The sequence below is a fragment of the Phalacrocorax carbo genome, chromosome 3 (genome assembly GCF_963921805.1).
Source record: "Phalacrocorax carbo chromosome 3, bPhaCar2.1, whole genome shotgun sequence".
Lineage (NCBI taxonomy): Eukaryota > Metazoa > Chordata > Aves > Suliformes > Phalacrocoracidae > Phalacrocorax > Phalacrocorax carbo.
Window position 1 is genome coordinate 77,309,837 of NC_087515.1, and position 25,087 is coordinate 77,334,923.

At 42.6% G+C, this 25,087-nt stretch overlaps 1 protein-coding gene across 3 annotated transcripts in view; it reads left to right on the forward strand.

Moving 5' to 3' along the window:
• Nucleotides 1-25,087, forward strand: part of FYN (FYN proto-oncogene, Src family tyrosine kinase) — a 143,484-nt gene that overhangs the window by 41,505 nt on the left and 76,892 nt on the right. For all 3 annotated transcript variants that reach the window (XM_064447449.1, XM_064447447.1, XM_064447450.1), the window contains exon 2: nt 23,631-23,700. The gene's annotated coding sequence lies outside the window, so the exon portion shown is untranslated. The remainder of the gene's footprint in view (nt 1-23,630; nt 23,701-25,087) is intronic.

The window sequence follows — 25,087 nt, forward strand, 5'->3', positions numbered from 1 at the left end:
AAAATTGCATAAAGACTAAAAGAGATCAGTATCCCATAATCAGAGTAAGTTAAAAAAAAACCAAAAAAAAAAAAACAAAGAACCACCAAAAGCATCAAAAACTTTGTTTTTTAAAAGATTCCTTGGGTAGTTTTCCATCTTGAAAAGAAATTACTCTGCAGCTTGTATTACATGAGTCTTTTAATAATCTAGCCAACTTCTGATAAACATGTAGTTGATTTAGTATCCTGTGGTACTTCCTTAGCAAAAGCTGGACACAGAGCTGTTACAGTAACCAAGGTCTTGTCCCCACCTGAAAATAACGCTGTCATTGCATGGTTTAGTAGAAGTGGTAGTGAACATGGTTTTTGCATGTGCCTATATTAACTGTTAAGTGGAAGCTGCCGTCAGTATGTTCAGTCCTGTGAAGTCCACCTGATGTGTTGAAATAGTAATATTCTGGGTAATACCTACTCACGGTTAAAGATGCTCCTTCCTGCATGGTAGTGCTCGCTGTAACTTTTCTGTGCTCAAGTGGGTCACTTTGGTCTATGAGGTGTCACTCTGTACCCCCTACCGAACACTAAACTGTCTCCTTCCCACACAGTATGACTTGCACAGAGTTGCCTCTCAGCTATCCGTTGGCATAACTGTAGCACTATTTCAGATGTAAGCATGCGACTTTCCAGTTGCAGATGACATTTCCTGTAGAAAATCCTAAAGCTCACTTGTGTTGCAATGTCCACTGTGCAAAACATGAACAAATGTTCCAAAGAAACCACTTGTATTCACTTTACTGGAGAGAATGAGAAGCGCATCAGAGATCATTTCTGTAGAGTTGCCATCCCATGCGCAGCTGTACTACTGACCGTTGAGCAAGTCACGGTAACTACATGTAATGGTGGACTTGGAGGGGGTAGAAGTGAAGACGAAGCACTGGAATAAAAGCTTTGATCTCATGGCACACTGTCAATATCCGAATTAATCATATATCTCTGTCTCGCTTCTGGAGTGACTGTAGAGCAAGAGATGATGGAGCTGGGAGCAGCAACTCCTAACTAGAAAAAAAACTTGATTGCTGAAGAGAATGAGGTGACTGCTTATAAGCAAAGCTGTGTTAAGACAAATCTGCAGATAGAAGTTAATACTGTCTACCAATTTTTAAACTGTAAAAGGAAACTCATGGATAAATGGTAAAGGTTATCTGTTTCTGTGAAACGGTTCTTACTGGTAAGCATGAAGGGAGTTAGCTGCCATTAACCTCCTGCGTAGGAGCTTGTAACTGATGGTGCAATAACAGTCGCTATCTTGAGAATCGTGTGGCCTTGAGGAAAAAGAGGTAATTGCTTCATATCTTTGGCTTTCTTTCTGTGCAGAGGTGCCTTTTTGTGGTGTTGCTCAAGAATCTGCTGCTCAGGTGAAAAAGAGGGCTGTTGGGCATGCAGTGCCTTAGCAGCACAGATCACTGTCCCATGCTTGAGATACATATTGCAAGACAAGCCAACTTGAGCATTGGTAGGGACACTTTCAGTGTGTGACTAATCTGAGAGCAAATTAGGTTCTTACTCTGACTGTACAAACATGCATCTCGTGGGATGCTCAGATGGGCTTTTAAGATTTTGTTCTTTTCCACTACCTGTCCCTGTACCAGGCTTCCTAAGAAATAATGATGCTTATTATTTTAATCTCTAACCCTTTATGGGACACCGAGAGGTGGTGCCATCACAAAGGGACCTGTGCATCTTGGGCTGTTTAGGAAAACTGCCTGGGAAAATCCAGCCTCATCCAAACGTCAAGTTGTATGCCTGGGGTAACTAATCACTTTTTAAAAAAATGAAAATAATTCTTTTCATTTAGTCTACTTCTTTTAGTGTTTTAGAGCTGTTTTGTATAATGTTCAGCTCCTTATTTGCATAGACCTCAAAGTGCTTCATAGGATGGATCTGCTTTTCTAGCACATAATAGAGTCATTCCATATCAACTTTTTAAATGGGATTTTATTAGGAGTAGGAGATGTGAATAACTTTTCCATTTGAGGCTCTGAAGAAGCATTAGACCAGCAATTTTAAATTGTGCAAGTGCTGTTTCCCAGGATATATACAGTGAATAGTTTTGGGTTTCAGGGTTTTTTTGTTGTTTTAATTCTGCCAGGTAGCCTTATAGGCAGACTGAAGCCTTGAGCTTTTGTTACCTTGTGTGGCTGAGGAAAGGCACATGTGTGAAATTCCAAATTATTTGCCCTATTCCAATATTGGTCTTGAGAGCTGGGCAAACACGTGGACTATGAGATTCTTTGGCTACTTAATGGAGTATTTTCCTTTTTGTGATACTGTGTTCTGTTAGGGACAATGAGATGCTCAGGTGTTTTCAGTGGGATCTTGGTGTCAATAGAAATCTCCCATGAAACAGCACTCCAGTAAAGCTTTTGAAACTGGAAGCTCTTTTCTTTCATGAGATATGTGGTCCAGTTTACTACATTACAGGTAAGAGAGCATTGTGTTGCTGAAGTTGATAGTGCCCATGGTGAGCCCTGGGTTATTTTGCCTTTTCCTCTACTATCCTACAAACACACAGCTGGGGGAACTGGCAATGGGCATCTCAGGTACCAGATAGCATCTGGGAGGGGAATGGATTGAACAGTTTGTTCCTCTCCTCTCCCTCTTTCTTTTAAAGAAACGTTGGTCCCTAAGGGTTTGTCAAGGTGTCTACACTTGCAAGGAAGGAACCTTTTTTTTTCTTTCTCAGTAGAAGGTAACTGATAACTGCTGTTCCTCTGTCTCTGGCACCATGCTCAGGTAATCACTGGCACCTAAATTCCCCACCTTGAAACAAGTGGGGTTGCTTAGTGAGTTGCCATCCCCATTGGTTGCAGAAGTCTATTCAAGTACTACCCAACTTTGTTTCGTATGCTCTGCTGAACACGGTAAAGGCCCAGAGGGTGTTATTTTTGGGTGCATTGAGGAACCTGTAGAGTGACCACAGCAACAAATAGCATATGCACCCACTGACCTTGCTGCTACCAAGTGATCTTCCTCTTCAAGCATACGTGACTAATCACAGCTATTGAGAACTGCAAGGAGGTAAGCTCAAAGGGAAAGAGAAAGCAGACCAATACAGATGTTTTGCAGGGTAAGAGTTGCATGGTCAACCATGTCAATCAGGTTACAAATAATGAACGCGGCTGTGTCTTACATGCATACATAAATCTAATGGCTGCTTGCAGTTGTGTTCAGCTGTCTGGATGGGTGTTCTTAATGCAGATTACATTCAGAAATACAATGCCAAATATTTAAAAACCTTCTTTTTCAGTCACTTATGCATAACACAGACTTTCTCATTTTCTATTTAAATAAGACGCATAATCTAGTTATTCTGCAACATTTTCTTTCATGGAAATAAGAACACGAAGTTGAGAGAACACGTGATTACTCAAAATGCTGTTGGCTTCCCTGTTGAAGTTGTAGGGCTAAAGCCAAAGAGGTGCTAAAGGATTTAAACTTAGATTGAATAGGATTTAAAAGCCAGATTCCTAAATACCTTTTTTTGGATTTGTGCTTAAATCTTTTAACAACAGTTGCCATGTTCATCTTCATTTTGTCACAGCTGAGAAAGCTACAAACTATCTTTGTGTGTGAAAACATAGAGATGAGAGCTGAACAGTGCACAAATTAAAGGGAAGCCATGGAATTGTTAGACTGCTTTTTACTACCTCCAGGTGAAGTTTTCCCTACTTGCTGCCCAGAAGCCTGGGGGATGGAAGGGAAGGTGAGGCCAGAGTCTGCGTCCTCAGCAATACAGGCTTCCTCTCAAAGCCTCATGTTGTCACCTGTCTTTGCAGAGCAATAAAGTGTGAGAGCTGTTGCTAGTGCTGGTTACCAGAGTTTGCAAAGGGGAGTTGCAGCTGACACAGCCTGCATCAGCATTCACCCTTCCAGAGGTGTGTAGTCCAGCTGCTCCCTCCTCAGAAACCACTTATTCCTCTGAAGAAGTGAGTAGCGGTTTCATAACAGGAATGAGTACTTAACTGGAAGAAAATAGTGGCATGAAGTAGATGATGCTGTAAGTTCATCTTCAAGCAATAGCTTGTCAGCATACTCGCACCAACCTACGGGGGCTCTGCCTTCCCGTATTGCCTGACCAGAGCCTGGGTATTTCTTGCTGGGTGAGGTTCTGCCTTGTGACCATTCAGGGCATGGGCGTGTGCACACAGATATCCAAAGACAGAGCTTCTGGAGCCTTAGTTATAGGTTTGCAGCACTGGAGGGACTGTATGGAAAAAGTCTCCCACCACTTCTCCTGGAGGAGAGACTGGCTTCAGTGTTTCCAGAACCCATGTACGTTTTTGACCTGCTGGTTTTCACATCAGCTGCCAGCAGCACCTCCTTGCCCTGGTCCCCACCAGGGGAGCATTGTGCAGACCTCTGCTGAGCCGCTTGTAGAGCAGATGCTACCAGTTGTAAGCTGCTTGTGTCACCATGCGAGGGAGGAGCACTGGTGGGGATTTTTGTGCGGAAATACTTCCTCCTGCCCCCACCTTCTTCACTGTCCTAGAATTTACCTCCAGTAACTGGGCAGCATCACCTGGCACTGACTTGCACTGAAATTACATTTCCTTCACTTTCTATTAAGGACTTCCTTCTGCCGCTAGTAGGTTTTTACTCCATACCTCTTTATCCACAGTTTAAGATTTCTTGAGGTTCCTACACAGGGATGAACGTTCGATCCACTATCAACCTGCCTTCCAGTGTGTGTCCTTTTTAGCTCCTCTCCCACTGCCTGGTGTTTTGTAACTGGTGTTTCTACTGAAGTGTTGGAAGAGGAAGGAGATGACAAAAAAAATCCTCTTTGTTAAATTTTTTTAAAAAATTGCATTCCCTTCAATATCTAAAAGGTTCTGACTCCCAAGGTCGTCCATTTGATTTCATGATAATATTGGTATCTGTGAGAAAAATCAATCAATAAAAATCTATACAAAGATGATACTTTGCATATTTTTTCTGAGCATCCTCCAGCAAACTGAGTCTCTCCCCTCTGAAGCCCACAGGATGAGCTGTCAGGCAGGCAGGAGAGGCTGAGGCTGGGGTACCTCTCTGCAGCCCCTGTGGAGAGCCAGTGGACCTGCCCCGGGGATGTGCATGGGTCTGCAGGTCCTGCTGTCATCTCATACCTCAGCCGTGCTCTGAGCGACGGTGCTAACGGGCGAGGCGTTTTCCCCACTTGGGCATGGACCAAGGCGCGCTCTGGCTTCAGAGCTGGAGAGTAGCATCCCTGGCAGAGAGGCAGTCAAGGGGGTCATCTGGAGAAGTACCCTGGTTTACTTTTCTAGTATGTGCTGAAGTTTGCTTTTGTCAAGGTTTTGGGCTCATTTTTGTCTCTTTCAAGAGTTTGCTTTGCTGTGGGATTCAGGCCATTATGGTAGCATTAAAGTGACATGAAAGGTTGCAGTTTGTGTCTGAGGTTTTCAAACTAAAAGGTTAAACAGTTTATTTGTGCCTTTTACCTTTCCAAAGGCCTGCAATGTCTTTTCACTAAGGTGTCATACTTTATGTTAGAGGAGAACACTTGTGCATTTTCTGAATGCAGCTTTTGTGGTGGATTCTGCTACCCCCTGAAAAGGAACCTCATCCATTTTACTGACAGTAGGAAGCAGCTGTACGTGCTTTGTGTTTCTTCCCTGCCTGTGGGAGCCTGCTCCTATAGAAATGAGCAGGAATTTTCATATTGTTGATGGCAGGAAGGATGATCAGACAAACTCAAAGCTTCTCTGCTAGGAGTCCTTAGTGGTGTTGGTCCTTTTGATGATGTAAAGCATCTGGCTTTGCCCCTGTGAAGATCCTACTCCATAAGATCTCTGGCAACAAGAATGGTGAGTTCTGGATGCAGAATGATGACAAAAAGCATATTTCTCCTCTGTGGCAGAAACTTTGAAATTGCTGGCACAGAGAGGTTATTGTTAGAAACTAAAAGATGGAAGGCGTAAAAACCTGCAAGAGATGAAAACCACGCATAGCTGATGACTGTTTGCATCATGTGAACACTTAACAGCACGAAGCGGGCTTAGCAAAAGCAAAAAACTTCAGGAGCACTGAAGGTTTGGCTGAAAGTGGGTATAGCACTCAGACATTCCAGAGCTTTAGTACCTGTGATTTAACTTGCTCAACTCAGCCAAGTCTAAAGTATAGTTACACCTTTTTAATGCAATGTGGAAAATCAGTTTTCAGGTTTAAAAAACCCAAAAAAGTATAAAAGCTATCTTCTTTTCTTGCTAGTATTTACTTAATGACAGTTTATTTTGTGCTTGATGTGGATGTGTTTAATAAAAATTCTACATCTGCTAGAGGAAAAAACTAGAACTCATCAACATTCATCTATGAAGGCACTTTATTGTGGCTTACTGAATGTAAAGGGCTAATAGATAAATTCAGTCATTCAGAGTCTAAAGAGGCTAATGTTTCAGTTTGCCCAGAAATCTTGATCTTTTAAGTGTGAAGCTTCAAGAAAGGTTATTTGCTGTGCTTTGTATATACAAGTACAGGGGACCTGATAGGACTGTCTGTGCAAGATGTGTCAGCTGGAGCATTGCTGTATTCATCTTCAGTACCAAGCAAATCCAATTACTCTTTGGTCAAACAAACTTTTTATTCATTGAGGTGCAGTTGTTTGCCAGAACTATTTGCAGTCATGTGGCAGAGGGGGCACAATTAATACATTGTAAAAATGAATTTTGTTTTTTTAATGGTGTATGCTATGGAGATATAAATGGAGCCCCGCTGGCAGTGATCTGAGGAGCAGTGCAGGGCCAGTGTGAGGTTTGCCAGATCATAGCAGAGCACTTGAAATTCTTAACCAGCAGGAAGGAAAATGTGCACGAGAGAGCCCATGGGAACTGTATTTTGGTTCGGCAGTGTCCGTTAGCATTGTCAAACTCCCTGTCTCAAACTGTTAAGACTGATAAACTGCCAGTAATTATTTAGAAAATCAGTGGCTGCCAACGCCATCACAAGTATCACATGTGCTGGTTAGACTGGTTTGAAATTACTTTGCTTTTAAAAAAATTTAAAAATTTAAAAAAAATTCCTGAGCCTGCATCTACTCCAAGAATAGCACTGAGTTTTGACACAACAGTTGGTGCTAGCAGTAGTTATTTTTGTGGCTCAGAGTAGGCTTGGGTGATGCTTTCTTGGAGTGCATCACTATTGCTGTTTACCTTTTGGGTAACAGGGCTACTGAGACCTCTGAATATTTGCAGCAAATCTAAATAAATAACTGAAGCTACTGGGATCTCCCTTTCCTTTTCTTCCCTGCCTATGACACTGGACAGAGAGAGAATTAAATGTACCAGTTGCCAGAAGGAAAACTTTCTTATTTTGCAGTTGATTTCCAGCCACTGTAAAGAAACCGATTTGGAGTGGAAGGGCTGAGCAGGGCACGTCAAGAGCTTAGAAGCAGCTCTGGCTGCACACCGCCGTCGCTTCACTGCCTCCCAATCAGCCTGTATGTAGAAACCGTGGCTTGAGGCAGAGCGAATGTCATCCGTTTCCTCCTGAAGGAATCTGAATGCAGCCGTGACCAAGAGCTAGGGATGATACGGACACAACCATATCCCACAGCCATTGCTGGGAAAGGAAATGAGGGTGGTGAAAAGATCGTGTAGAAGCTTGTGTGATGTTTTTCATACAGAGGTTTGATTTTGTCAGTCATCAATGAGTAGGTTGGTGCAAAGTCTGAGTCAATGATCTGTGAGTCTGAAGGGCTCCAAGTTTGAGTTGTCAGATGGTCCAAGAAAATATAACTTACATTTTGTCTTACATTTGAGTGGGTGTACCTTTCTAATTGTATTGTGTGCAAGGGTATAAAAACTTTGGTTGCTCTCTACATTTCCCTCTGGGCTGTGGTTCAAGACAGGTCTTCTGGGGTGTCACAGCCAACCTCCAAAGTTCCTGCTTGCGCTCGTTCTCCTGCACAGCTCACCCACTGCTGTTTCAGAATTTAAAACAAAACATTTTGGAGTGATTTATTTTAAACCCCAGTCTCTCCAGGACCCAGCATTCAGTGCAATATAACCAACAGGCACATCAGTTGACCTGAGGTAGTGCAGAATTGCAGAACAACCTTGTGCACCAAAGGGATGGGAACAGCCCAGGGTTTCTTCTTCGTCAGCACTCCCAATTCATATTGGATCTGCACCTTTACAGTAAGTGACATCATATATCAGCTTAATCTAACTCTTCGTGGAACGCAGAAGGAGAAATTACTCTTTTCAAGTACTATTTCAAGAACTGTGAAGTAAGATGCTTGCTTATGACTTGGAGAGTATCAAACGTGTCATGACAAGAAAAGGAAAACATTGCATTTCATTATTTCATCCATGTGAGCACTTTACTGTGTCTAATTCTGTTAATCTAAAATTATAAACAAACTTAGCTTGATATAATCTAATTTTCATTATAGGCACCAAATTCTGTTACGCTGGGCAACAAATTGGCTTAAGATAATTCTGTCTTTAGAAAATAAAGTTGTAATCAACAGATTTACAGTTTAATAAAGTCTCGTAATATATGTATAACCTATAACTTTTAGAGCTTTATTTTCAGTTCAGGGTTCCCATTAGTCTAATTTAGGTTTACTGGTACAATCATTAGATTTAAGATATGACCTTATTTTAACCAACAAAGAGTGTCTGTCTCTTTTTCCCTACTAGTCAGGTCTAAACTGTAATCTCAGAGCAGTGTGGTACAGTTTTTTTGCCAAGTAGCTCTGGTCTCGAGATTTAAAAGCCCAGCAGCAGAACTCTCTCAGATATGGATGTAGAGAATTAATTGCATCTTATTTGTGGATACACTTACGCAAAAGAAAAGGGGGAGAGCTAAGTGGAAATCTTTCTTATGTGGTTTGTCTGTTTGCATGTGCATGTTTTAGTTTCTGATTTATTTGTTTATGCACTTTTTTGTACTTTGAAACAGCGAAGCTGCTGTTTTGCCTTTTTTTTTCCAAAACAGCTTTTTGTTTTATTGAGAAAAGTCACATGCCTGCAGTTTGCTCAACTGCTCACCTGAGCAAACATGTAGAAATGATTTATTAAGCTTGGGTGGTAAGCAGACTGTGGATCTGGGTCATTTGTAACAAGTGGGTGAGATTTTGTGTGGCTATTTTGTGGAGCACTCAAAACCCTGACGAGGTGTGTGAGAGGGGTGTAGGTTTCTAGCTGGCTGGGTGTGTGTCATTAGGATTAAAATACATATACCTTTACTTCAGAGGGCGTACGAAACATGAGGATATGTGAACGTGCTCTGGTTTGGGATCTTCCTTAGGTATACTCCGTTTAACGTTGGCTAAAAGCCTGTAATTAAACGTGTGTGGCTTGAGGAGCCTGGAAAAAGTAGTCCATCTTGGTTATATGTGTCTGCTGGCAGGACGGGCACAGCTCGGAGCTGTGAGCGATGGGCCATGGCACAGGCAGCTCTTTCACCGTGGCTGGCAGCTAGAGGGGCTGGGGAAGAGTGGTGTGACTGCACAAGGGCTCAAACCATGAGTGACCTTTTGTGCCAACTGCACAGGGAGACCTTATCTCCAATATAACTGGAGGTGGCAGGATGTATGTTGGTGAGCAGCTTCCCTTTCCCCGTACCCCCTTCACCCATGCTTTTAGAGTAAAGAGAGGGCTTTTCCACTTAGAAAAGCTGTGTTTCACGAGAACAGGAACCAAGAGACGGTTCACTTCTATGGAGAGTTGCTATAAATAGCTTGCTCTGTTAACATAAATTCTTTCACTAAGTGAATCCTACAAACGGGGTTTTGTTCAAAGCCTACAAAATGCTTTGTATGCCCTTGTCGCTTTGTACGTGCTTATTTGGACACTGGCACTACACCACTGAAAATGAGAGGTAAGCCTGACACTTGCAGGGTGACACTGCTCCGTTGATGGAGAGAGGTAGTCAGCCTTCATAAACAGCCTGTTAACGACTGTAATTTTTTACACCATTGATAGCAGAAGGACCACTGGGCATTTTCAAGGCAAGCAGGGCAGAACTTGCTGAAGTCCATGGTTACTAGTGGTTAAAATTTCAACTAGGCAGCAATGTTTTCTACTGCCCTGCTCTCTATTGATGCTTCCAGTCCGTCTGGGTCAGAAGCTGTAGCTACTGCAAGCCTTGAAAGCTTCGCAGGGCTTTTAGGAAGCTTGTAATTGCTCCACTGTGAATCCTAGAGTGAGAAAGAGTTTACCCAGGAGGAAAAAGTCTCCTGTTACTGACTGCTAGAGCAGTGGAAACTCTATGGACATAAATGGTCCCAGCTGTGTGGTACGTCTTTATTGCTCTGCAGAACTGCAGCTTTATATTTCCTTCCTCTTACATAGTCCTGGGATTGGAAGTCCTCTTCTTGGGAGGAGATTTTCTGCTTCTGTGTAAACCTGTTTCTGCACTTGACTGTCTGATGCTCAGTCCATGTCGCTTCCCCCTCTTTGCATAAAATGGCAGCCAGTGAGCTGTTGAAATTTTAACAGAGCCAAAAGACGTGACCCAGAGGTGTCTGTCTGGAAAAGGGAAGTGATTGGTAGTTCAGGCAGTTGATAAAACACACGTGTTTATGAGGAAGCGTGCTCTCTCGTACTCTATCCTGTACTGTTTTCACTCCCCACATGCATGTATGACAAGGTCAAATACAATTCCCTTTCCTGATACCCTTCTGTGCGTGAAGTGCCGCAAAGGACTTGCTATAGCCGTATGTCTGTGCAGGTGGGTTAAAAGTGGAGTAAGCGGTGGATGGGCGCATATGTAGCATGGGAAGAGGAAGCAGACCAAATAAACTGGTGGCTGTGCATGGTGAATACTGCGGTGCACAGAGCGACGGGTGTGTTGATGTGACAGATCATGTTTCTGCATAGGCTGTCTAGCCACAGTGCCAGTGGCTTTGTGGGACTGTCGTAGTCCCAAATTCTGTTGATGCTTGGCCATTAGATGTAAGAGTATATGTGTGAGAAATGAACTAGACATTTTGGGCATGTATTGTTTGGTTTTAAAATGTGAATATTAATGTAACGGTTCCCTTTAGCTGTTGCTGATGACATTTGCTGCTGAAATCTTTACAACTGGGCCTTGCAGTGGCTTCCAGATTGTGCAAATGGCTTTCAGAGGGGAAATTAATTAGCTAGTTTGCACACTCAAAAGAAAAAGAAAAAAAAAATCTTGCCTCTTTGTGGCTGTCAGGCGCTCCTCCCTCTTTTTCCATAGGATTGTTGTGGATATGTACTTCCAGGGATTGTACCATCAGCCTGTACCATTCATACACTTTGCAGAGTTCATAATCAAATGCGTTCACGGCTGCAAGTGGCACATGTGCTGCTCTGAATGCTCCTTCTCAGATGTCTCCTGCTTCTGGTAACCCACATTCTGCAGCTGGAGGCTGCGCTCCGGGCGCCGCATGAATGGTGCGTCTTGTGTTTCAGTGAGGCAGAGTGAACTTGATTCTAGGTCAAAATCAAGTGTGACATTTCCTAAATGTGCAAGTCCACACTAGTTACGGCACTAAAAAGCAAAGCCTGTGAGTGCTTTCTGTGTGTTATTTTTCAGTGGTTTACGGTCTATTTTACTGGGGGCGAGGGGGAGGTTGAATGTGCTTTTACAATCCTGATTACACCTACAGAAACTGAGAGCGGGGAGAAAATAAACTAGTGCCACCTCATTGCTTAGGGGTGCAAAAGACTTACCCTTACAGTACCAAAAATCCACTTTTCTAGTTCCAGGGTGTGGGTATCTGGTTTATGGCCAGTGGCCTAGATAAGACCTGCCAGCACAGCTCCTCAAATCTGCAGCCCGCTCCTCCCTGCTCCGCTGCTCTTCCCCAAGGTCCTCGCAGGCACAGCAAGAGCAGGCAGTGACCCAGATGCGCTGCTCTGAAAGTGCCATTTGTTTCCAGCAATCAGCGAGCTGGCAGATTTGACACATGGCTACACATGCATCCATCACTAGACCAAAATACACATCCCTGGAATTGTAAGGGGTGTTGTATGAGCTAAGTGACTGCTGACAGGGCCAGTAGCTGCTCTCACATCCTGTGAGGTGTGCGGCAGTGTGGGTGCGTGGGATGCCAGCCCTCCGCGTGTGGAAGGGTTTGTTGAACTGTCAGTGTGGAAGCTGGCTACAACAATGATTTTTAAATATTTTTTTTTGACTGCTTAAACTTTCCAGGGGGTTAACAGGCAAGCATTTTGCTGTTATGTGACTTGTTACCTGTCACGCTGTGAAAAAGAAATAAGGGGAAAGGCCCTTTTCCACTTCTGTTTTTGGCAGGGAGTGCGGGCCTGTGTTATCTCTCATATTCTGTTCTTCTAGTTACAACTTTATTTCAGATTCCTTTGCCTAGAGACAGAACTACTACATGTCTATATGTAAATATGTATTTATGTACAAATATGTACATAAAAGTCATCATAGAGTCATAGCTATTTAGATATATATATACATGATACTTAGGACTGAAACATAAAACTAGTCTTCTCTCCCCTTGTGCAAGCTGTAATCTCAATTAGTCTTTCTTCACTTCTTTGTGGATACCAACCCATCAAGTCTCATTCTGTATGGCTAAACAGATATCCATTGATACATCCCTTCCTTCCTCTGCCTGCAGCTCTCCCCATTATCTTCCGCCTCTGTTGCCACGGACAACACCAATGTCCCCCAGTCAGGCCACAATCTGTCCATCTCCCAGTTCCCTCTGTCCTTACGCTGAGAACAGCAGATTCTTCCTGCATACTGTCCCTGAAGAAACACCCTGTACAATCCAGACCACACTGCTGAAATTCACACCTAAGTGCTCATTTGATGTCTTGAATGAATGCAACATCCTTTTCTCTGGCCTCTTCAAACTATAATTCTCTGTCCAGAATGTCCTTGCAAAAGGAATTTTTTCAGCTTCCTCATTTTTTAACAGCACAACCTGCCCTATGCGTTCCTTTACTGGACTCTTCTTTGTTCAGCACAAGGTGCCCATCCTCATCACCGAAGCCTCTCACTCCCTCTATACTTTCTGTCAGCCAGTTCGAAGGGGTCTCCTCCAGCCACCCGTGATGCCAGCCTCTCCAGTGTGCATGAGCTGCTTTCTAACAAGCAGTTAGAGATTTTCTGCTGACCTAACCCACCCTGTTAATGCTGGCAGGACTACTTTCTTCTTGCTCTTCAGGACTCTCATTTAAAATACTTTTTCTCCCTTCCCTGGGAAGCAGGCAATGCAGACAGGCAGTTCACCACCCATCTTTTGCTTTTGGAGTGTAGCACTTCTCTTTTACAAATAGTAAGCCTTCGTTGGAGGAATTTTAGACCTTATTGAGATTAAGGCCTTAACTAGCATCTCCTGTCATTGCAGGCTTTTAAAAATAGGCTCAACATGCATGGTAATAGCAGCGTCGTAACCATGGCAATGCAAGGAAGGCAGGGATCTCTTATTAGACCAACTGGCATGGTAGAGGGCTGGACCAGGGCAACACAGGGGTGAGATTTCAGGCTAAGGAAGGGACTTGGAGCCCCAAAGCACATCTGTTTTCCCCCACCTGGGTCAGGTGGGCTAATAAAAAGAATAACATAAGTGCAGCTGATCCTGCCTCGAGCAGGGAAGCAGGCTAGATGGTCCTTCAAGGTCCCTTTTAATTCCATGGCTCAGTTTTAATAGGGAGAGCTGACTACTTCTCTGCATGCTGTGCATTCAAGCATATGCTGATCTTCTGCTGATACCAACAGAAGGTCTCTGAATATCAAGAAACCAGAATATCCTCATTAAGGATCTGCTTGGAGGATGTGAGAGTAATATATTGCTCTTTGAGCGGAGGCTGACTTTGTGCAGCAATAAAACATGAATATTAAACAGGAAGCCAATGACACTTCTGAAACATGCCTGAGACAGTAATCCAGATGCTGTTCAGGGATATAGTATAGCCCTTAAGCCTCATGTCTATGCTATTCTTTTTTTTTTTCCCCTTTTTAAACACTGTATCTGCATAGTTGGGGGTGGAGCGGGAGGGCATAGCATGAGAAAACCCAGATTTTTTAGCCCAGTTTCCTGAGGAAGTGGAGGTTAGGCTGTTAACTTGATGTGTCTGCACACCAGTCCTCCTCTCTGTAACTTTGCAGACTGTCTCCATCCATGAGGGGGCCTCGGGCAATATTGGGCTTCCCTGTCCTTTCACCAGTGCGTTAGCTGCTGCAGGGAGACAGGCTGGGTGCAGGGTGGCGGGAGCAGGGTGCCATGGGCACCCTTGGAGCATCCAGCCGGCAGATGCAGCAAGGCTTGCCCAGCAAATGTGGCCAGGTACTGGGCACCCTGGGGTGTGGGGGAGCCAGGAAGCCCTAGGGTATAGCCTAGGAGGGACTCACGTTGTAAATTTATCGTCACGAGCCCAAACGAGCTGGAAATCCAGTTTCATTAGTTCCACCGCTCAGGCATTTGCTTAATCTTGAAAAACAAAAGACAAAAAAGTAGAAGGGGGGTTATCCTGAATGGTAATGATATTTTTAAGTCCATAGAATATATCAGCAAAATAAATGCATTTGTGTGGCTTTTGTATTACAAAGAGGTTTATATTAATGTAGTGCAATCCTGGAATTACATGAACCTTGTGTTTATTCTGGTTCACACTGGGACACTTGCTTTCTAAGGGGAGACCTGATGTGTTTAAGGGCAGTGTGAAAGAATAAAGACTTGATCCTGCGCTCGGGGCTGAACCATTATGTCACTCCAAAATCTTTTCATTTGTACTTCTAGTGAGTTGTCCTGAGAATTTAATTTCCTGTTTTTTTGTTATGGGAGAATCTTTTTTGAAAGCCACTAGAGAGCAGGGTTTTTTGGTTTTTTTTTGAAAGTAAACTGTCAAAATGCAGTGACTTTTTTGGGTGGTTCCTTTTTTTTTTCTTTCCTGGAAATAGAACTCACCAACATGAAATCTCATCATTAAAATACATAAATAAAAAAATCAATGAAGTAGCGAGACAGCCCTCTGTTTTCATTTTTCCTGACCCTCAGACCATCAGTGATTTTTTTACCTAGGTTTTGCAGTGATGCTTCTCAGGTTTAAAGTTCTTATTTCCTTCCGCTTTGTGTTGTATGACAACTAAGGACCTTATTTATTTGTTTTTAATAGTGAGACAAGTAAAGCAAATAAACCAGAATGTCACGTTTTCTGTTCCTGCATTTCCAGTACTCGTTTATTTTGAAACTTCCAGAAAGAGATAAAAACAGCTTAGAAAAAACGCGTTCCAGAGCAATCCTTCAAAGAGCAACAAAAAAACGTTGCAGATTGGTCCTAAAGGCTGTGCTTCCTTTCTGGGGAGGGAGGGAGGTGGGGAGAGAGGATGTTTTCTTCTTAGCTTCGCTCTCATCATCCGATCTGGGATTTGATAAGCTCCACAACTCTGAAACTGCTGCCTCCTCCTGTCTTCCCCCTTCCTGCCCCTCAGAAGATTAAAGTGAACATGGCAAAAAGGAAACAGTTTATTTTCAGCTCACTGTGGTTAATAATTAGTTTACAGTGCATCATTTCCATTGTGTTCTAATCGTGCTGCTATATTATTTTCTTACACTGTTTACTTTTTGCTTCATGGCCTTTCTTTGGTACAGAAATAGGTTTACAAATAGCTCACTCCTGCAAAATTTCAGCTTCTTTTCAACGCTTCTATATTTCACATCAGGAAATGTAGCTTCTGCAAAGACAGGCTTTGCCTTCCCAACCCCGCCAGCCCCCACAGCTCATGGAATGCGATTGCAGACCATGCCGTGCTTTCGTTGCACTCTGACAATTTTGGACTTATAGTAGTTAGGAAAATCAAATGTACAAAATATGGTGTGATTAATCCACTAAAGTATTACATGTGCAAGATATAAACATTATTTGACATATTCAAAATTAGCTAAACCTATGAACTGACTTAACTAGAAGTTGTTCTTAGTAATATACTGTTCCCTTTTCATCCCAAACTTGTCCTAAGAGTATAGGGTATGTGCTGAATTCTTTAAAGCCTGGAAGTAAATTGGCCATGACTTGACACTGTTTCTTCCCATATGTGTGGGGTTTTTTTATGATTTCTTGTGCAATGGGAATGGCTGACGTTATGGGTACTATAGTACTGCAAATTTAGCGCATACATATACACTCTATATATATGTGTTCATTTTCATTGTATGTCATGAGATAATGCCCTTAATTAAAGCCCTGGGCACTGATTAAAGCAGAAAAATATTTATCGCACGAGTTTTTCTTAAGAGGGAGGGGAAAAATTGTTTATAGACCAAATTCTTGAATATATAAAACCTATATTTACATTGCAATGTAATTGTACTTCTAAATGGCCTTTACTGCTCCCGCAGAGGGTTTATAATATTGCTGTTTAAGCAGTTTCTGCTAAAGGTACTTCAGGGTCAATCCTGTATTTTCAGAAGAAAAACATTTTCTTCATTGAGATAAACTGCAAAATCAATTATTTAAAGAAAAAAAAGCTTCTAAAATCTTACATTATGCTTGCTTTTTTTCCTTGCTAGCTTTTCTAACTTTCATAATGATGGGAGTGCTTATTTCTGGCCGCAGAAGCAGTTCACTGGTGCCAGTGGTATACTGGGCAGGTAAGGATGTGCAGGCTGAGGGCACGGGAGGGGGACGCAGCACTGGCTCAAGTCACCATGTCCCTGCCTCTCTGGCTGCCCATGCCCTCCCTCAGCTCCAGGGGTGCCCAGCCACATTCCTAGGAGACAGATCAGAGGGTTAGAGAGTGCAAACTATTTTTAGGACTATGGGCTCCGTTCGCTTATTTTTAAAAAAATTGTTTGGTGCATAGTACTTCTCATTTTTCTGCGAAGAGAAATGTGACCACTCTTCCCACTATTAATGAATTCATTTTCTACTGTTTTGAGAAATAAAGTATGTTGCTGCAATCACATGCTCTTCATATATGACTAACATTCGCAGTCTAAGTGCATGCTTAGTATTGAGCTTGCTAATAGCTTCCCCTATTGATTGCTCAGCCCTCGTGATTGCTGACGGCCGCCTGACACAGAGGCAGGCAGTTCCAGCAGGACAGCCAAGGTAGGCAGTACACACATGCTGGCTTTTGGCTTACACAAGGATACACGCTTGCTTCTCTCCCTGGTGGCACAGATGGCAAAGGATGCTACAGGCTGAGGGATCTTACCAGACCTATTTCAAAAGGCAAGATTAAGGAATGAGCCATGAATGCGGTCGCATTTTCCTTTCTGTCACTGGTACCCTCACAGTGTCGTGCTCCACTTGCTCACCATAACTGCTTGCTGTCCCACCGTGTGTTTTGAACACTTTTGGCATATTCTGATTTGTTGCATCCGCCTCTGCGACCTCTCTGTATGCATCCACACACTCTACCTGTACTGGCACTCTCCATGCTGGAGTGCTTGGTTAGATGGTACCCTGGTGTTTTCAGACCCCAGCTCCTTTTATGCTTTCAGCTCTCTGCAAGTTGAGGCCTGGAAAAACAGCTGTAAATATAAGGAAGATATAGTTTAGTTTATCCTAAAGCTGAGCTTGAAAGTTGAGAGAAGAAAAAGTTATTAGTATTGCTGATGTTGAGCTGGCAGTATCGAGGGAGTTAGACTGCCTGTGGGAGTGAAGCATCCCAGAGAGGAGAGCAAGCGGCGTGCTCCGGCAGGGCTGGAAGCCGCAGGACACACAGGACATGGGGACCAGCTGACAGCAGCACGTCTCCTAAAGATAAGTCAATATATCTGATGGGTGAGGAGATTAAAGCGGCATAGAAAAGAAGCAGTTCGGCTTATGATCTTTAACACAGTTTGTGGTTTTGGTTCTCTTCGTAGCTCCATTTATAACAGTAAAAAAAAGTTCAAGCAAAGCCTCTGTATTTTCCTGATGTTTTTCTCCCGTATTTCCTGTTTCATAGGACTTGTTGCTGCTGCAACAGTGACTTTGCATCCGAGTTCATCCTGCTCCAAACGGAAGGGGCAGCAGTTTGAAAGAAGTGTTTCTAGACAGCTGCAAGTTTGGCAGCACAAACATTTTTATTTTGAAACTACTTATTTCACTTTGGGACTCCTTTAAGAGAGGGACCTAGTTATCCTTATTTACATCCTGCAACTGCATGAAGCTTTCAAGTAACTGTTTTAAAAATCCAGTGAGTTTCACATGAAAAAATGTAGGGTGCTTGTCCTGTAGCCCCTGTCCTCTTTCCAAGGTTTGGCACTGTTGCATGGGAGGAGCAGCCACCAGAATAGTAGTGTTTATTATTAGTAGTGTCTCCTAATGGTGTTGCTTGGGTTGGTTTTACTTTTTACCCGCTGGTGTCCAGGGTTGTGTCTGTCCTTGTTGCAAGAGTTGCATCCTGTGGGAGCTCCCTCTTTCTGACGCTCAGCGCTCGCACCGCTGTTTATGACTGGGCTTTTTCATATCACGCGCCTCCTGTCTGGGACCCTCACTTAGCAAGAGGTAGTTTCAGAAAAACAGGGAGGCTTCTGTCTCTGTCTAAGAGCAAGCTTATAAGCTTCCCTTAAACTTTAAATGTTTCATTGTTGGAAAGCTTTCAGATGTTCACATGATAAGGGGCCTTTATATGTCATCTGGCGTTGCACAGTAGAAAATTGCTTTATGTAAGTTAAGATGTGCGGTTCCTTTATAAACTGGCCACATAAAGTCAGCATGCAGCATTGTTTTTCTTCTTGAGTTCAACCTTGCTTTTAGAAGGCTTTTTTAAAAATTTTTTGTTTGTTTTTAGTAGGATTAGAAATCTTAAAGTGGTGGGAATAGAAGGAAAATGCTGCACTCTAGGCACAACTGAACGTGCGCGCCTCCCTATATCTGTTTGAACACCAGTGTCAGCAGCCTCCCAGGTAACAGGGTCCTCAGCCTGTCTAAAAAGGGTGACTTAAGACTCTGTTACTGTAGGGCCATAGTAACCTACTACTGAAAAATCCTTTCTGGACTAACTCATGGTCCAAAATCTATGTAATATAATGTGTTGTAAAATAAGCATGAATTACATCAGAACATATGAAAAAAAGCAGCTATTGCTCAGCAGACTAATCAACACTTTCTCTACAAAGTGGATCCAGCTCATTTATAGGTTACACATCCTGACCCAGATATGTTCATTTGTAAACTGTTCTCCCACCTGAAAACCTTCTTCTTCCCAATTTTTGCCAAGTAAAATAGCAGCCCAAGAACTAGCGATGCCTGCTTCTACTTGAGGTTTGATAAAACAGCAGCAGAAGCACGTTACTAATAGAAAACTGGCAGATGTTTATCATTATATAGATTTTCTTCTGTGTTTGAGTATCATAAACTGAATTGCATCTACTAGCATTTGAAAAGTGTTTAAGACTACTTACAGCTTCAGCCAGCCACTTCCTCTAGCTGGGTGAAGCTCACGTGAACTGCAACATGTACCAGACCAGAATCCTCCGTGTAACTGGTTTTATGTCTTTAATCATGTTTTTATCTGTTCAAATGGTGGGTAGCTTGTCACCAAACAATTTTTGCTTTAATGAAAAGTAAACAGGGCTTTGTGGGTTCTTGTCTAGGATTGTTCATAGTGGACTTGATCCAAAGATCCTTGAAGTTGATGGATGTTAATGGATTTGGGAGTGCAGGCTTGAAAAAATAGTAGTTACTATGTCTCCTTACAGTGATTTCTCTTTTGCCGTGGTAATAAACTTAATTCTGATCCCAGTATGAACTGACAAAAATGTATTTGGAAGCGGATGAGAAGAATAAGCAGGGGTTGACTCATGAAGCAGGCAACGTCATGAAACTGAACACGCGAATAATGTGTGGTTATGCTACTCACCACATTCTGTTTCACAAAATACTTTTATCTTTACAATAAGAAAGTAATCTTTACACAAGGCTACATAAAAACACTGCTGGTGTATGTGCAACACCTGGGGGGGAGGGGGGAAGAGAGAGGTTTTCTGGTAAAAAAATTCCTATTTGTTGAAACTGGTGCTGCTTATAGGAAAAGGCTATTCCTGGCAGACAATAAGCCTGATTATCGACCAAGACTGGTGGGGTTTTTTTGTCTTTAAAGTTTCAGATCAAGTCTCTTTGAGCTTCAGAGCAAGTTTTCATGTCTGTAGGTGTGCTAAGTATTTTACCATGTTTCACTATTTAGGAGGAGATGCTTGGGCAGCTTTCATTTGGACACTGCTTCCATACTGGTGGTGACCTGTGTGTCTGAGTTTGGGGTGACCCTGTTGTAAATGTTTTGGCCTGGAATGGGTAGCAAGTTGCAGCTATTTACAGGATGCTGATGTTGCTTAAATCTAATACTATTAAACTGATTGTACTCTAAAGCATCCTCATTCTGTATTTGATTTCAGATGGCAAGCAGAAAGGGAGTTCAAAGTGAATTTTTCAGAAAATGTTTTCATTCTCAACACTTTTCCTTCACCTGCAACTTCCCCTCTGCCCCACTCTTCCCCTGGCTGGGGTGACAAATGAATTGTTACTATATGCCATTCAACTGGTGCCAGCAGCCTCTGGCATATTAGGTTATATCTTTGTACACTTATGGCCAACTCTTCATAACAGAACCAAATAAAAACCTTTTGTGGTAAATGCCGTCTGTTAAAAGAACTATTTGAGAGAATAGATTTATCTGGAAAAAAAGGTGCACCTTTCACTGAATAGTCAGATGGCTACCTCCGGGTTTTCGTTTTTCCCAAGCACAGAAGCTTGGGAAGGCAAGCTCTCTTCCATTAGTAATTCTGGTCAGACAAACTTTTTGTCACCTCTTCTATTTATTTATACTAATTGCAAAAGAAGCCAAAATTGATGTGCCTCTGAGCCTATAATTGATTTCTTTTGCATTTCCTATGCTGTGTTCTCCAAAGTCAGCAAAGTCTTTCTGAAAAATGCTGGTGAGAATTTGGAGATAAAGAACACATATCCAACCCTTCAAGAAAAAGTAATATTCTTCCTACATGTTTGGGTAGAATGAAAATCATTAAGGCTAAAACTGAGTTTTGCACAGACCCAAACTGATTACAAAGAAAGAGTGAATAATCTTTGGCTTTCTCTGCAAGCTATGTCCAGCTGTCGCCCCCAGTTATGCAGCACAAAAAATGTTCCCTTCCCTTCTCCTTCCCTGCCCTGCTCTACCCCCAAATAACTCATCTCCTTTGTAGCCAGAGAGACAGGGCACATTTTGCATCATCTTCTGAAATCAAGCAAAAAGCACCCCCTGGAAAAGTTTCAAGCTTTCTATGTGCCACCCCCAAAGTTCAAAAGATCTTGCAAGGCTAGAGAACATGGTAAATTGTGTCTCTGCCTCAAATTTAACTAGACACCCCTTTACCTAGCCCTCTTGCTAGTTTTTATCATACATGGTCTCAATGGAGGGCTTGGACTAGACTTCTTTAGCATGTTATTAAGGCAGCCGCCTGCAATCCAGTACCATGTTAGTGGAGTTTTACTGTTGGTTGAAACTAGCACTGCAGCCAAATAAGCGGATCTGCCATTCCCCAAATCCTACATCTGCCTGGCCATCCTCCCTTTTTTTCTCTAGTGTCAGCACAGGCTTTCTTTTTTTTTTTTTCTTTCCCACCCCCCCCCCCCCCCCCCCCGGTTCCTTTCTGAACTAAGCTAAAGAATTCACCCAGTTCATTTTAATCCTCGTTGCTCCCCCAGCCCCATTTGCTGCGTGGGAGGGAGCAAGGGAGGGAGGGAGGGAGTGCTGCTGGGGCAGCATCCAGAAGCTCCACACCAGTGTTGGCGGGGGGCTCAGCCCCTTTTGGCAGTGGTGCCGGCCCCTGTCTTTCAAGTATTCATGGGACCGGCAGCGTGGAGTACAGAGTTTGCCTTATTTGTCACTTCTCTGGGGAAATTATTTAATAAGTCTCTTGGTGTAGAAGAAAATAATGAGCTAATCCTGAGTCGAGGTGCTATTGGATTGTTTCGGACCTGGCTCGTCTCTTAAGCTCCTAACTTTTCTGCATGCAGATGTTATCCAGTTAGTTCGGAGGCAGAAGTAGAGTTTCTAGACTTGATTTTTTCTTTCCAGGCCAAATGCCTGGAAGCTAGGGAGGGAAATGGATGGCACTGGAATAATAACCACCTTCCCTGAGTTTGAGCAAAGCAGTTAAGACCCATGTTTTTTTCAGAGTTTTCACAAATTCTGCCAAGCTGTACATAAGGTGTTGGGGGAGGAGGGGGTGCTGGGTCTTTTTCTTTATTCCTTGATACATCCATGTTTTTTTCTCAACCGTTAAACAAAGAAAGCAAGTAAAGAAGCTAACACTTTGGTTTGTAGTTTTGTGATTAAAAATGTCTGTTCCTAAAGTCTTTCACAACAGCCTTTTCTGATTTGTAATGGTTCTTTTTTATTTTTTTCTTCTCTCCCTGCCCTGAACTCTCCACCCAAAATGAAATCTCAATCTTATGAGATCAGACGTCTGCTTGATAATCAGGATTTAGAGCAGTGTAATCCAGTTGCCATGTTTTAAGGAAGATGTGTTTGGTTATTCCTTAATAGAAATTTTATTTTCTTAGCTACTTTTCATGTAACGATGACCAGTAAAAGTAATTTGACCTAAGAAGTCACTCCGCCTTCCTTTCCTGTGGAGGCCTACAGCATCCTTCAGGAGATGTGCCAGTGCAAAGATCTGCTGCTTCTGCAGCTGAGGCAGGTTTCAGCAATCAGTAATGCAGGGCTCCAAGTCATCTGCGTATAGCTGTAAAGTTACTCATCCAGCAGTAATTTCACAGATGCCTCTCTTGTGGAAAATTCAGCCATGTACTTGGTGGGGAGCGGGAGTTTAAGGCAGTTCAAATTCAGTCTGTCTTCACTGGCATAGGCACCTGGGCACTGAAACGTGTGTCCTTCTGTTTGCTGTACAGTTACAGCTCCCCAACCTGAACACCAGTAGAATCATAACCCCTCTATCTTCAGGGAGTTTACAGACTAAGCATTTTAACATCATTGTTAGTCTGTGCTCCGTGAGTTGTTTTTTTCAAAGATTTTGCCTCAAGGGAAAATAAGGAGTAGCTGTCATTTGAAATTTACTCAGGGTTGGCAAAATGATGGCATTTGTCACTTCTGCTCTCCATCTTCTTCAGGCTGGCCTTAGTGTGTGTCGAGCTGGATATTGTGTTGACTTACTACTTCTTCTTCTTCTTCTTTGTTCTTCTAGAGAAGGCTGAGTAATTAATATAGTCTAAAAACATAGCGTGGCACAAACCCTTTTTTTTCTCCATGTAGTTTTCAATCAGGGAAGCTGTTGAGGGCCGTACATGCATCATATTTCAGTTTGTTAAAACAAAATCACTGAGAGATACTGGTTGACCAATTCTTTTAGGGCTGGATCTAAAATAATTGGCAGGCTTGCTGTACGCTGCTGCGCATTTCATGTTGTTGACCTCATCTCTCTGAAGTTTGAATAGCTGTCATGTCAGTGACAGTGATGTGTCTAGGCAGTCTGAGGGAGTCCTGCAATTATTTTAATATTTTGCATAATACCGGTGGAATTTAGTCATTAATTGTGAAGGTTCGAATCCAATTATCTCCTTCCTTAAAACAGGAAAAATTGTGGAAGTTCAGTAATAAATGCTAGCAGAGTGAGAAAGAAGTGTAATGTAATTTGTGGTGTTCCAGTCACTAATTTTTTCTTTCCCTTTCTCTCTTATTTTACAGGGCATGTTTTCAAGCCATTTTTGAGGAAATGTGGTGAATGTAAACTTGTTCATTTGGGGACAAAATTCTGGTAAGTGGCTTTGTCTTGATCAATTTTGGGTTTCAATGACCATTTCAGAAAGATTGTTTTAGCTTTTTTCAGTTTTAATATTTTTAGCTGACAGGAAATAGAGAGATATAGTTGATTATATGTGTTTTTCTTCTTCTGGTATGGAGACTTGCAGTATGAGAAGCATTGACAGAAACAGCATGCTGGGCCTCAAGACGAGGAATGTAGTTTCATTTGCTCCAGTGTCATCTGCTTATTGTGTCTGCAGCTATTATGTTCTACTGAATAGTGGTGGAGCTAAAACCTAGAGTAGAAGAAACAAAAAGGCTTAATTTAAAAACAAGGAGAACAAAAAAGCATGCTAGTGGTATAAAAAATCAGGGGCAAAAATAGAGGGAGCATGTGCCTCCCAAAGTGGTGAGGGTGACCAGTCACTCTGAAATCTTTCCATCCATTCCTAGAACGTCTGACTGGCACACTTTCCGCATGGAGCTAGGATGATTTGCTTACGCCTGAGAGATAAGGAGGTAGTTAATAGTCCTGTGTGCTACACCAGTGTTCCTATGCCTCCTTTCCATCCCACGTGACAAGCTTTGCTGCTTCTCTGGCTGTTCTGTATGCAACACTCCCAGAGGCACCAGCTTCCTACAGACATCTGGTCCTACAGGCACTATGGGAATATGGCGTGTCATGTGCGATGTGTCTGTGCTGCTGAGCTGCACTGCTGTGAGGAGAAGGAGGCAGAGAAGAATGGGAGGTAATTAGTGACATGCCCCAACTGGAGGGAAGTAATCCTGAGAAAACTCTTCCAACCTGAAAAAAAGCAGCAGATCTGGAGCAATTCACAGGCTCATCTTGCTTTTCCCTTTAGGAGACTGTCAATATATACAGTTCTGGCTGGTGTAATCGAAAAAAAAATGCCAGCAGAAGATCGTGTCCCTTCTTTCCCTTGGCCGAGCAGGGTATTGGACTGGTATTTTTTCTAAAGCCAGCAACTGCAGATTGCAGATGAAAACTGGCTTATTCTACACTGGCAGAAGATTTCAGAGTCAGATAGCCTGCAGGGTAGAAAACTGAAAATCAAAGACTGGCTCTGTGAGAACACTTGTTTTCTTCTGCCATTTAAAAAAACCAGATGTTGTTTTTTCATACAGAAAAATGTGGATTAGCTAGCAGATGTTTAAATGTAGATTGTTTAGCCTTCTGCAGAATGTGTAGTGTTAGAGATAAGAAAAGATATGATAACCAAGATCAGAATTTTACAAAGTTGTTGGCCAAACGCACAAGAAGTCCTGTACAACAGGTACCTGGGTAAACCCAACTGTAGTTCATTCTTTTATGTAATTTTCTCTCTACAGTTTGGTTTTTTTGGACAATTGGGCATGTTGTAAGCTTGCACCGTATACTG